This window comes from Phyllobates terribilis, unplaced genomic scaffold (assembly GCF_046119375.1).
Source record: "Phyllobates terribilis strain yellow unplaced genomic scaffold, ASM4611937v1 Scaffold_1__5_contigs__length_1240528914, whole genome shotgun sequence".
Lineage (NCBI taxonomy): Eukaryota > Metazoa > Chordata > Amphibia > Anura > Dendrobatidae > Phyllobates > Phyllobates terribilis.
In genome coordinates, this window is record NW_027362761.1 from 10043994 (window position 1) to 10058509 (window position 14516).

Below are 14516 nucleotides of genomic sequence, written 5' to 3' on the forward strand. Positions count from 1 at the left end.
CAGATGCTGGCTGTGTAAAATGGTTATCCACCATGCGTGGCAGGTGCTCAAATACTGAACCCCCTCCACAAATAGTCACCCCAGTGCTGACAGACTTATACATTATTTTGCATTAAAGGTTTAAAAGTTACATCTATATTTTATTCCACAGTTATGTTCTGTTTACACCAATCATATCACTTTTGCTCTTAGCGATTCAGGAGTCTAGTCTCTTTGCATCTCATGGCTCATTAACCAGCCAATAGATGGATGTTTTTTGCTGGATTCATAAAAAATACAGGAGAAAAAATAGCGACTTACTCCATTAAATGCTGTAAGGTAATTCTCTGGAAACATTGCAGTAAGTGATGGACCTCAGTGACTTATCTTTTCATTATAAATCCCCCTTGATTCATTATAGAATATTCAATGTATTTCTATGGGATTCAACTCAACACTTTGCTCCCCTGCCTACTTACGGTAAATGCTGATAGGGAGAAACATGCTCACAAGCAGGAGGAAGGCAAAAGCATTAAAGCGCACCTGTCAGCAGGATTGTGCTCAGTAAACTACATACACTGTCAGGTGGGCGACATTACACTGATTAACATGATACCTTGGTTGATTAATTTCGTCCTATGTAATCTTTACTTTCAGTTTGGAGATAATGATTTGCTCGTGCTCTGAGGCGGCCTGTGGGGGGCGCTCTATCTGGTGCTCTGCTTACATATTCATCTGTATGCTCTTATGACAGGTCACTGTGCCTTCACTGACCTGCCTTCTATTTTACATAATGCATCTAGTAGTTCGGGGTTAGGTAAAATAGGAGGCAGGTCAGTGAAGGCACAGTGACCTGTCATAAGAGCATACAGATGAATATGTAAGCAGAGCACCAGATAAAGCGCCCCTCACAGGCCACCTCAGAGCACGAGCAAATCATTATCTCCAAACTGAAATTAAAGATTACACAGGATGGATTTCATCAACCAAGTTATCATGTTAATCACTGTAAGTGGTTTACTGAGCACAATCCTGACAGGTGCGCTTTAAAGAGTAGAGATGAGCGTTGTTCTACTCGAACTGTTCGCCAATCTCAAATTCGAGCTGTTTTGGGCGGTGTTCGAGCCGGTCGGCGAACACGAACAATTTGAGAAAAATTCGGCTGTTCGAGGATATGTTCGATAACTGTTCGTGCACCAAAATCATAACTGGATTTTTTCTCAGTAATGATGAAAATTAATGTTAATACGCAGTTTGAGTGTACAGCGGGGCGGGGGGAGGGGCAGGGGATGGATCTCTGCAGGAACAATGAAGATCTCCATTTTTTTTTCTCTTTCCCGCATTTGCAGTGGGGAGGTGCAATCTGTCAGCCTATCAGCAGCGCACACACGGAGCGAAGTGCTTTTTTTCACACAAGCAAGGGCATGTGTGATTGGCAGTGTATGTCACATGTCCTTGCCCTATAAGACCAAGCCATTTTCCCCGTCGCCACCATTTTCTCACTGCTGCAGCTGCGTGTTAGACGGCACCGCTGTTGCTGTGTGCGCTATACCTTGTTAATTTCAAGCCAATTTTCGCACAAATATACAGATAGCTTGGGAGTAGGGAATAGTTGTGATTGCAGTCCTTTTAAGGACTAGGTTACAGCATTTCCTACGACTTTTATCAGGCAGGTCTGTGCTCTTAAATAGATAGGTTGTGGGAGTAAAGACTAATTGTAATTGGAGTCCTTTTCAGGACTAGGTTACATGAGTTCCTATCAGTTTTTGCCAGGCAGGTCTGTGCCAGTGCTGTGCAAGTTTTTTTCACAGCATTTGGCTGAATCTAGCAAAGCTAATCCTTTTTGGCCTATTGCAGAGTGTGTTAGTCAGTGGAGTAGCCTATCTGTGTTGCAAGATATACCACCTGTGTATAGAATACCAATTTTTTTACTGCACCTAGTGAAGTAAAATCTTTTGGGCATAGCATCATTCTATTAGTCCTTCTATACTGACCTCCATCAGGTTGCAAACTGAATATAATTTTTTTCTGCATCTAGCTCTGAAAAAATATTTGGGCTTCTAGCAGTGTGTGGGACTTGGTCTATTAGTCCATCTATACTGACCTCCATCAGGTTGCAAATTAAAAATAATTTTTTTCTTCATTTAGCTCTGAAAAAATATTTGGGCTTCTAGCAGTGTGTGGGACTTGTTCTATTAGTCCTTCTATACTGACCTCCATCAGGTTGCAAACTGAATATAATTTTTTTCTGCATCTAGCTCTGAAAAAATATTTGGGCTTCTAGCAGTGTGTGGGACTTGGTCTATTAGTCCATCTATACTGACCTCCATCAGGTTGCAAATTAAAAATAATTTTTTTCTTCATTTAGCTCTGAAAAAATATTTGGGCTTCTAGCAGTGTGTGGGACTTGTTCTATTAGTCCATCTATACTGACCTCCATCAGGTTGCAAACTGAATATAATTTTTTTCTGCATCTAGCTCTGAAAAAATATTTGGGCTTCTAGCAGTGTGTGGGACTTGGTCTATTAGTCCATCTATACAGACCTCCATCAGGTTGCAAATTAAAAATAATTTTTTTCTTCATTTAGCTCTGAAAAAATATTTGGGCTTCTAGCAGTGTGTGGGACTTGTTCTATTAGTCCTTCTATACTGACCTCCAGCAGGTTGCAAATTGAATATAATTTTTTTCTGCATCTAGCTCTGAAAAAATATTTGGGCTTCTAGCGGTGTGTGGGACTTGGTCTATTAGTCCATCTATACTGACCTCCATCAGGTTGCAAATTAAAAATAATTTTTTTCTGCATCTAGCTCTGGAAAAATATTTGGGCTTCTAGCAGTGTGTGGGACTTGGTCTATTAGTCCATCTATACTGACCTCCATCAGGTTGCAAATTAAAAATAATTTTTTTCTTCATTTATCTCTGAAAAAATATTTGGGCTTCTAGCAGTGTGTGGGACTTGTTCTATTAGTCCTTCTATACTGACCTCCAGCAGGTTGCAAATTGAATATAATTTTTTTCTGCATCTAGCTCTGAAAAAATATTTGGGCTTCTAGCGGTGTGTGGGACTTGGTCTATTAGTCCATCTATACTGACCTCCATCAGGTTGCAAATTAAAAATAATTTTTTTCTGCATCTAGCTCTGAAAAAATATTTGGGCTTCTAGCAGTGTGTGGGACTTGGTCTATTAGTCCATCTATACTGACCTCCATCAGGTTGCAAATTAAAAATAATTTTTTTCTTCATTTATCTCTGAAAAAATATTTGGGCTTCTAGCAGCGTGTGGGACTTGTTCTATTAGTCCATCTATACTGACCTCCATCAGGTTGCAAATTAAAAATAATTTTTTTCTGCATCTAGCTCTGAAAAAATATTTGGGCTTCTAGCAGTGTGTGGGACTTGGTCTATTAGTCCATCTATACTGACCTCCATCAGGTTGCAAATTGAATAAAAAAATTTTCTGCATCTAGCTCTGAAAAAATATTTGGGCTTCTAGCGGTGTGTGGGACTTGGTCTATTAGTCCATCTATACTGACCTCCATCAGGTTGCAAATTAAAAATAATTTTTTTCTGCATCTAACCCAGCCAATAGTTTTGGCCTAATACCACAGTTTGGCCACTCAGCTCTGCTCGGTTACCATCCATTGTTTTTTTGTGCAAACAACTCCAGAGTTGTGAATTAGTTAACCACCAAAATGAGTGGAAAAAGGCCTGCTGCTGGTGGAAAGGGGAATAGGCGTGTTGGGAAGGGGAAAAAAGGTTGTGTCCGTGGGGTAGGTGCAGAAGAAAGACCATCTTCCAGCCAAACTAAAATGTCTACTTCTTTTAGCGGACAATGTGATAAGATCCCTTTCTTACGGCCACGCCAATCGCTACAAATTCCAGATGAGGCACAAAAACAGCAGGTGCTTCAACGGATATCAAGTGCTCCTTTAAGTGGGCTCTCCTCCACATCAACTTCAACATCACAAATACTCCAGTCCTCAAAGGTGTCACCCAAATCGCACTTGCTTCCTCACAGCTCCCAAATCTCCAGCTGCCCGTCTGAGTATGAGGTAGAACAGATGGTTGAGTCTGCAGAGCTGTTTACTCATACTATAGCCTGGGAATCAGAGGTCGACTCCAGCGCTTCTGTGAATCCAGACGAGGAAATGATCTGCACTGATGCCCAGAATCTTTATGAGTCGGATCCAGGACCAGACGCAGAAGGTTCTGACCATAATGTAGACCCTCATTCCCAAACTGTAACTCCTGTTGGTGGAGACAATGAGGAAGACGATGATAAGACTCAAATACCTGATTGGAGCGACAACTTTAGTTTTTTGTCAGGGCAGGAACAGGTTGGCTCTGAGGACGACGGGTGTGATAACGCACAGGGTGATGAGGATGAGGTCGGAGATCCCACTTACTGTCAACCCACAGTCAGCCAAGAGATGAGGTCAGCAGAGGAGGTGGAGGAAGATGCTAGTGACGACGAGGTCAGGTTGCGCCTTCCTGGACAGAGACGTAGTACTGGAAGCACGTCAACAACTGCATCCTCAAACACAACTCTGCCTCTCACCACAAGTCATGGTGGCTCTTCAGGTCGCATGGGTGCTAAGCCTTGCATAGCCTGGGCATTTTTTCAGATCGATAAAGATGACCCAACTCGTGTTATCTGTAACATTTGTCAGCAAAAGCTAAGTAGAGGCCAAAAAATACATAGTTTGAGTACTTCATGCATGAACCGGCACATGGACATGAAGCATAAGTTGCAGTGGGAAGCTCAGTGTGCTACAATGCGGTCTAGCCGGCCGGGCCAACCACCGTCTGCCATATCTTGTGCATCCGCGGCCTCTTCATCCTCTGTGACTGGGGGGACAGCAGTCACACCTGTTTTGGGGCGCAGACCTGCCACCTCTTTACCCGCAACAGCCAGCGTGATTGGCAGGTCATCATTTTCTTTGGAGGTGGTAACACCAGCTGGTCTTGAGCGCTGTCCGACATCGATAGCACCACCTTTGGATCAAGGCAACCTAACATGTCCGCCTGCATCTTCCTCACAGACCGGCAGTTTGCCGGGGACACCCTTATCAACCCCGTCTAAGCACAATAGCCAGCCCTCGGTCCCTCAGATGTGGACAAGTAAAAGACCATTTCCTCCTAGCCATGAGAAAGCTAAGAGGTTGAATTTCACCATCTGCAAGCTCTTGGCTACAGAAATGCTGCCTTTCCGCCTGGTGGACACAGGGGATTTTCGAGACCTTATGTCCGTCGCAGTGCCCCAGTACCAGATGCCCAGTCGGCACTACTTCTCAAAGAAAGGTGTGCCTGCGCTCCACCAGCATGTCGCACACAACATCACCGCTTCTTTGAGAAACTCTGTGTGTGACAGGGTGCATTTCACCACAGACACTTGGACGAGTAGGCATGGACAGGGGCGTTACATGTCGCTGACTGGGCACTGGGTAACTATGGTGACAGCAGGACAAGGGGCTGCTGTCCAAGTCTTGCCGTCCCCACGAGTTGTGCGTCAATCCTCTTTATGTCAAAGTTCCTCCACTGCTTCTGCCTCCTCAACCTCCTCTCGGTCTTCCACCTGCACCCAAAGCCTGTCTGGTCATGCCACAAGCTTTCTAACTGCGCAGAAGGGATCCTGCACACCTCCTTACTATGCTGGCAGTAGGGCTCAACGTCATCAGGCGGTTTTTACATTGAAATGTCTGGGAAATGTGAGTCACACAGCTGAGGAGTTGTGGTCAGCTCTGGAGAACCAATTTCATGAATGGTTGTCTCCACTGGACCTGAAACCAGGGAAGGCCGTGTGCGACAATGCTGCAAACCTGGGTGCGGCCCTTCGCCGGGGCAATGTCACACACGTGCCTTGTATGGCTCACGTGTTGAACCTGGTTGTCCAGCAATTTTTAGCCCACTATCCCAGACTAGATGGCCTTCTGCAGAGGGCACGGTCGCTGTGTGCTCACTTCCGCCGTTCGCATCCCGCAGCTCAGCGACTTACATCTCTACAGAAGTCGTTGGGCCTGCCACTTCACCGGCTAAAATGCGATGTGCCTACCCGGTGGAATTCAACTCTGCACATGTTGCAGCGACTGTGGCAGCACCGACAAGCCCTGGTGCAATACGTTCTGACGTATAGCCTGGGCCAACGAGATTCAGAGGTGGGGCAAATCACGCTGGAGGAGTGGTCTCAGATCAGGGACCTATGCACCCTTCTGCACAGTTTTGAAATGGCGACGAAGATGTTTAGTGCTGACGATGCCATTATCAGCATGACTATTCCGGTGATTTACATGCTGGAGCACATGTTAAACAGAATTCGGAGTCAGGTGGTGGCACAAGAGGAGGTGGAGGAAGTAGAGGAGGAGGAGTTGTATGCGGAAGGGCTAACATCTGCAAGGTCCAGACGGTCGGCAGCACCAAGGCGGCAGGCATGTGAGGGTGGGGGAGATGATTTTACCAGGGCGCATGGTAGCAGCCAAACTAGTGAGGAAGGTGCAGGAGCCCAGGAAGAAGTGGAGGACGAACTGATGGAAGACTCATCAGATGAGGGAGACCTTGATCACATTTCTGTTGTGCGAGGTTGGGGGGAGAGGACAGAGGAAGGAAGCATGATTGCTACCTCGCCACCAACACAACAGGGACTTGGTGCTCCTGGATGCGCAACACACATGAGTGCCTTCTTGCTGCACTACCTGCAACATGACCCTCGAATTGTGAGAATTAGAAATAATCCTGACTACTGGGTTGCCACACTGTTAGATCCCCGGTACAAAAGTAAATTTGCAGAAATTATTCCTGCCATAGAAAGGGATGCACGCATGCAGGAGTATCAGCAGAGACTGTTGCAGAATCTTACATGTGCTTTTCCACAAAATACCAGTGGTGCACGTAGTGAATCTCACAGTTCCAACTTGCCAACCGTGGGACCGTCAAGTGTTCAGCACTCAAACCGTAACAGAACCACAGTATCTGCTGGTAACATCAATTTTGCGGAATCATTTCACCACTTTTTTAGCCCATCCTTTGCAAGGCCACAGGAGACAAGAAGTCTGACACATAGTCAACGCCTAGAGACGATGGTACAGGAGTATCTCCAAGTAAACATTGAAGCCACGACTGTGTCACTGGACCCTTGCTCTTTTTGGGCTTCCAATCTGGATAAATGGCCGGAGCTAGCCACTTACGCCTTGGAGATCTTGTCATGCCCCGCAGCCAGCGTTCTGTCTGAACGTGTGTTCAGCGCTGCTGGTGGTGTGCTGACAGTTAAGCGCACGCGGCTCTCCACTGATAATGTAGACAGACTCACGTTCATAAAGATGAACAAATCATGGATCCGAAACGACTTTTCTACCCCTGTGTCATCCTGGGGAGAGTAAAAGCTTGATGATTGGTTAAAATCACCCTACCAACCGTTTTAAGCTTTCAAATTACTAATCATGTTTATCTGTATCTTGACTGGAAAATAATTTGGGCTTTGTAGCAGTGTGCAGCACTGATCCTATTAGGCCATCTATAATAAGCTTCACCAGATTTAAAATTAAAAATAATTTTTAGCTGCATCTAGCCCGGAAAATAATTTTGGGGCTCCGAGATGCGCAAGACACATAAGTGCCATCTTGCTGCACTACCTGCAGCATGACCCTCATATTGTCAGAATTCGAAGTAATCATGACTACTGGGTTGCCACACTCTTAGATCCCCCAAACTTTTCGATCAACCTTTTCATTTTAATAAAGACCAAAAAAATGGTCATTTTTGAAATTATAAGCATTAGCAGGTTGTTAGAAACTGAAATCAAACAGTTTTCAACTCAAAACTTTATTCTAGGTGATGTTACATTTTCACATAGGACCCCTTGTTCGAAAGGAGCTTCTGAACTCTCTCGTCCATTGAATTTGTCAGGTTTTGGATGGTTTCTGCTTCAATTGTTTTGCATGAGGACAGAATACCCTCCCAGAGCTGTTGCTTAGATGTGAACTGCCTCCCGCCATCATAGACACTCCTTTTAATGATGCTCCAAAGGTTCTGAATGGGGTAGAGGTCAGGGAAGCATGGGGGTCACACCATAAGTTTGTCCCCTTTTATGCCCATATCAGCCAGAGATGCAGATGTTTTATGTGCAGCATGAGATGGTGCATTATCATGCAGAAAAATGATCTTGCTGTGAAATACACGGTTCTTCTTCTTGAACCATGGCAGGAAGTGCTGTTTGAGAAAATCCACATACATTATGGAGTTCATCTTTAGCGCCTTCAGGGATCCTAAAGGGGCCGACAATCTCTCTCCCCATGATTCCAGCCCAAAACATTACTCCACCTCCTCCTTGTTGGCGCTGTAGCCGTGTTTGCGTGGGGTGTCCATCAACCAGCCATCCTCCACTCCATTCATCTGGACCATCGAGCGCTGCACGGCACTCATCCGTGAACAAAACAGTTTTGAAATCAGTCTTCATGTAATGTTTGGCCCACTGGAGCCGTTTCTGCTTGTGTGAAGTGGATAGAGGAGGTCGACAGGATGGCGTATGCACAGCTGCAAACCTCTGAAGGACCCTGCATCTTGTTGTTCGGGGGACGTTGGAGGCACAAGCAGCTTCAAAAACTTGTCTGCTGCTATGACAAGGCTTTTTTGCCGCTGCTCTTTCAACCTGACGTAATTGCCTGTAGGAAAGAGTCCTCAATTTGCCCTTATCAGCACGCACACGTGTGTACTGTGAATCAGCTACATACTTCTTGATTGCCAAGACACTTCATCCTGATCATCGCACAATGTTGATTGTAGTCATGCCTTGACCTAAACACTCCACAATTTGTTGCTTCTCAGCAGCCGACACATCCTTTTTCTTTCCCATTTTGGCAGAAAATGTAGGCTGCTTAATAATGTGAGAGAGCCTTCTTAAGTAGTCTTGCCTTTCATTGGACACACCTGCCAAACTAATTAGCACAGGTGTCTGCAATTGCTTACAGTGATATAAAGAGCCCTGACACACATCACCATCAATGAGTTTAACTGACAAACAAACAAATTCTTCCCTTATCACTCCTAAACACTTTTTGCATAATAATTTGGAACGCGGTGTACATGTGCTTTTCCACAAAACACCAGTGGTTCACGTAGTGAATCTTACAGTTCTAACTTGCCAACCGTGGTCTGTATGGAATTGTTCAATAAAGGGCCCAAAATTAAGATAACATAGATGGGAGAGGTCTCTATGAATAGGAATTCCTAAGTATTTGATACCCTGTGAGGGCCAGGCAAAGGGAAAGTTGGACTGGATGGAATCCTATATGGATTTAGGTAGGGAGACATCGAGGGCCTCAGACTTCGCTGCATTGATTTTAAAATTTTACCATGTAACAAAGTGATCTATTTCAGCCATAACAGCAGGGATGGATATATGTGATTGAGTGATATATACTAGGACATCATCAGCAAATAGAGAGCACTTGTACTCGGTGCCTCCCACCTCAATCCACCTAATATTGGGGTTATGGCGAATTGATGAGAGCAGGTTCTCCGTCACTAGGATGTATAAGAGAGGGGACAGAGGACATCCCTGCCTTGTCCCATTGGTGATTGTGAAAGGTGATGAAAATGTTCTGACGCACCCCCTGGGCCTTGGGACACCCGGAGCCGGACCCTTTTTGGTGGATGCTGGTGGTTGTAGTCTTCGTGGCGGCGATCCGGTTCCGTGGCTCAGGGCGGTCAAACCAGTGGCGGAACTATTTATGTGGTTTTGATGTTTAAATGTCCGACTACGCCACCCGTGGATTGCGGTCAGAGTGAACCGCCGCTACAGGGCAGACCGCTAAGGCTGGTGTTGTGGGTGCAGCAGAGCGTAGCATAACTCCCCACGGGAGGAGTATAGCCTCAGGGCAGTGTATGCGGAGGATGGGGGTGATGGTGCAGGGCAGCAGCAGTAATGACACGGAGTCAGTGATGCAGTTCAGGGCCTTTACTCACAGTTCTTATTATCCAGACCACGTCTGCAGGTAACGGCTGCCCACGTCGTACTGTGCTCACCAGGTGAGGGGCTCAGACAACTCCCAGATAACTTTGGAGCGCTTCACAGGACCCCCTTTGTGTGTCCTTTGTCTGGCCTTTCTTACCAACACTTCTGTCCGGCTGCCTCGGGCCTCCTCTTGGTAAACTTGGCGCCAGTTTCCCTGACCCTATGTGGTGCCTTCCTAGCGGGTGGAGCAAGGGGCTGCGCCACATAAAATGTCAGAGCCTCCGGTTTCTAGCTGAGGGTCGTTTCCTGCCTCCACTAGTTCGGGGACCGGTCTCCCCCTTTGGCCTGACCCCTCCACGCAGGTGGATTCGGGCGTGCGGTGGCGACTCGCCCGTCCGCACCCCTGGGATCCCTTCATTCCTCGTTCCTGGAGCCTTCTCCGCTCCTCTTCCTTCCTTCTCCCTCTTGCAGGCCTGGGCCTCTGTTACTAGGCCCGCCTCCGGAGCAGAGCTCATGCAGAGCCCCTGCTCCCTGCCACTTCTGCTCAGACTTCTCTGCACTGAACTAAGATGGTGCCCACCTTTTATACTCCCTTCTCAATGCACCCAGGAACTGCTTCCTCCCTGCTCCTGCACTGCAGGGTTCCCCTTCCTCAGTGTTCCCTCCCCCCACTCCAGCCAGGGACAGGGACTGTCGTGCCCATCTCAGGGGCATATTGGTCGCCCTGCCCCACGGCAATGTGGTGTAATGCATGCAGGTGTCGGGTCCTGATCCACACTCCATCCTTATCTGAGAGTGAGATATCACACCTCTGGGTGAGGTGCAATACGTCTGTAGCAACCGAGCCCTCGGTGCTACAGTTCCATTTATCTTCAGCCTAGGTGACGTATTGTGATACAGGGCCGTGATTTTGGCTATAAAAGGGTCCCCTAGACCCCTACCCCAAGCTTTTTAAGAGAATCATATATGGCGTGCCAGGAGACTCTATGGAATGCTTTCTCAGCATCCAACGAGAGTATCTACTTACAAATTTTTAACTGCATCTAGCCCAGGAAATACTTTGTGCCTAGTAGCAGTGTCTGCTAGTCAGCGGATTATCCCGGCTGTTAAGCAAGCTACACCACCTGTAGTTTGGACACTTAATTTTTTCAAAGGAAATGCTTCGGGACCACGGGATACTTAGTGAAGAGCATCAGGAGGCACCCCAAGGCATAGGGGCTGGGACTGGCACTAGGATGCCTTGCGGTGGACAGCCGAGCTCGATCCTTATAAAAGCTTTTTAACTGCAGCAGCTTTAGTGGACGCTACTGGAGCTGGAATTACGCGGCTGCTGGCATGAGACTTGCCCTCCAATAGATCCTTGTAAATGGATTTAAAGTGTATTCATTCAAATTAGAGGGACAATTTAAATTAAAAAGCTTAGAGCTGCCTCCACCACAGGGGGGCTCTCTCGACCCACCAGCGGACAGGCACCAGTATTGGGAGAGGGGGGCTGGCCGTCAGGGTTCACCGCGGCTCTGGCACAAACCCGGCGACACGGAGGTGGCACAGGCAGGAGCGGACTGGCCGTCTCGGCTTCTCACTTTTTGGATTTTAGAAGGGCATGACATGCCTATATCTGTGTCTCCCCCTCCTTTTACTCCTCCACCTCTTTTCTTTTCGCATGACTATATGTACTTGTCACTTTTCCATGTGTTAGTTGTGTCTTCTGAGCAGTTTGTCAGCTTTTGGACACCTTTGAAGGTGTTTTCTATGTGTTTCTATGTGTTTTTGTTTGCCTGCCATTGGTTTTAACGGTGTTCGAAGGTGTTCGACGAACAGTTCGACGAACAGTTCGGCGAACACACGGGTGTTCGACGAACCGAACTCGAACACTACGGGGGTGGCTCAACACTATTAAAGAGGTTGTCCGGTCTTAAGCTACAAGTTTGCAGTCACTCTGTGATTCCTCACATTATACACACTGCACTCTGTGAGGATCCCCTGGAAGTGGCTCAGAGAACAAGCGGTCATGTGGCTGCAAGTATGTGATTTACATACTTCCGGCCACATTCCGACTAGACCAGTGATGGCAAACCTTTTACAGACCGAGTGCCCAAACTGCAACCCAAAACCCACTTATTTATCGCCAAGTGCCAACACGGCAAATTAACCTGTATACTTAGGTTTTAGTTTAGAAAAAACTCATACAGAGAGCAGGCGAGGGCAGCATAGAGCAGCCACAGAAAAGAGCAGGGGTATGAGACTGCAGAAATAAAGAATGTGCTCACCCCCATCTTGGTATATGCCCCAATCCATGTATATATGCTGCCTCCCCCAATCCATGTATATATGCTGACGCCTTCCCCCCTCAATCAATGTATATATGCTGCCTTCCCCCCCATCTATGTATATATACTGCCCCCCCCAATCCATGTATATATGCTGCCTTCCCCCCCAATGCATGTCTATATGCTACCCCCCCAATGCATGTATATATGCTGCCTTTCCCCCCCAATCCATGTATATATGCTGCCTCCCCCCCATCCTGCTGGCGTCGCTGTTCAAGGCATACAAAAAAACCCCATAATAAACGCTCCTACTCGCCTTCCTTCTTCTCCTGCACTGCGTTCTCTCCAGTAGCCGGCAGCTGAGTTCAGCATCCTAGCGATGCCAGCATTGGACTAGACTATATCCGGCCTCACTAAACACACTTGTGACAATCGGAGCGCAGGGCACCCATTAACACCAGGCATGGGTCAGACCCTCTTCACTGTCAACTGTGTGGTTGGTGGTGGCCGTGCCCTGTGCCTGGCGCTCCAGAGCACTGAAGTTGGGCACACAGCTGTGGGTGTGTGGGGGTTAAATGCCGGTGATTACTGTTCCCTCTCTAGTGTTGGTTAGTGGTGTACCCCGTGGTGTCTATGGGGAGGGAGACAGGAGAGTCAGGAGTCAAGTTAACTGTGAAATGAGTTAACTTTATTTGCAGTACAACCAAAAGGATAACAGCCAGAGATGGTACAATAAAACATGTGCAGATGACCAAAGTTCCAAAATTACAGACGATCAATGGTAGCAGATATTGAGAAGAGGGTGTAGGGCTGGTGTCCAATGCTTACACTATGGAATTATCTTCCACCCTCCAGGGCGTGACCCCCTAGTTGGCCTCCATGTCCCAGTCTCACTAATCTTCATATTGTGTGGGGTGAGCAGCGTTTCCCATAGGTGCTATGAACGACTTCTGGCTGAGTATTCCTCCTGCGTTATTGGCACACTTGAAATGGCAATTAGACTGTGTATGCTTGAAGACGAAGGCATTGCTCCATTCCCAAGAGTAGAAAAGTGAACGATTCCTTCACTTTCCACCGATTAGCTGCTCCATAACGGCCTGTTGGAGTGGGGGAATAGCTTCCCTCACATGCTGTCCTTGTGCTGCAATATAGTTTTGCCTCTTCAGCATCAAGCAAGTGCAAGATGCTGAAGAAATCTGGCCAGGGCTGGCCATAACTTAGGCATTGAGCAGTAAACAATAACATTAAAAATCTCTTTGTTCTTGAAAAAGTAGAGGAATTTTAATAATAAATTGCAAGACTACTTGTTTTACATGCACTTTGCAATTTTAATCTTTTATGATCTGAGAACCTCTGTAATGGTACAGGCAACACGTTTTGATTAATCAACTTTGGGAGTTTCACCAAATGGTTTTTCCTGAATGAGCCCCAAAAAAGCTACATAATGTTGCTGAAGGTGCATTTTAATTTTTTAAAATCTAATTTGGACATATAAGAAAGTAGGCCCCATCGATAGCCATTGATAACAAAAATTGTAATTTAAACAATTATAAAACCTAAATTATACGCCCCACTCAAAAAAATTAGGTTATCATCAAGCCAGGTGAGCTTGCAATTGAACGCCTCCCTTTCTGCCCAGACTGGTTATACCCTCTAAGTACCAGTCAAATGAGATCTGATGCTGGCTGCACTACTCTACAAAGAGCTAAAGCCTCTTCTAGGCTATCCTTCAACCTGACATTAAAGATCAAAGGCATCTTTCAACCTGCCATACCACATTAACAGAAAAAGGCATGGCATCTCCTTTTAACTTCTGTTCAGTATCTTGCGGTCCCAAGCATACCACCACACGATCTAGCAGACCCACCACATGGACCCTCTCTATAATCTTAAGAAGATATTTTTCTCCATGACCTGCCAGAAATTATTATTTTTTTTATAAAGAGAAAAAAATCTTGGGGGCACCAAACAATCCAATGAGCTCACAGAGGGCTGCAAGGACCAGGGTCGGACATATTGCCGGTGCAGCTGCAGCGGAGCCCGTAGGGGAGCGGGGACCCGTCAATCCTAGTGACTATTAAAGCTGGATGGGCGTCCGAGGACACACATTCAGCTGAAATGTATTGCAGCGCAGGGAACCCGCTGTCTCCCTGTGCTGCAATACACGGCAACCAATCAGAGGCCCGTAGCCAACGTCGGTGTGCCAGTGATTGAGGGCTCATGGCATTGACGTCATGCTCCATGGCAGGGATGCTGAAGTCAACTGCCGACTCCTGCGTCGACTGTAGAGGAGGACCCCGTCCGGCGTGGGAGCATGTGG

At 46.7% G+C, this 14516-nt stretch overlaps 1 protein-coding gene and 1 long non-coding RNA gene across 8 annotated transcripts in view; one reads left to right on the top strand and one right to left on the bottom strand.

The window, feature by feature from the left end:
• Positions 1-14516, bottom strand: part of LOC141167642 (uncharacterized) — an 85821-nt gene that overhangs the window by 13084 nt on the left and 58221 nt on the right. The gene's annotated exons all lie outside the window — the stretch shown is intronic.
• LOC141167232 (uncharacterized) overlaps positions 1-14516 on the top strand; it is a 632749-nt gene that overhangs the window by 2489 nt on the left and 615744 nt on the right. The window lies entirely within an intron of this gene.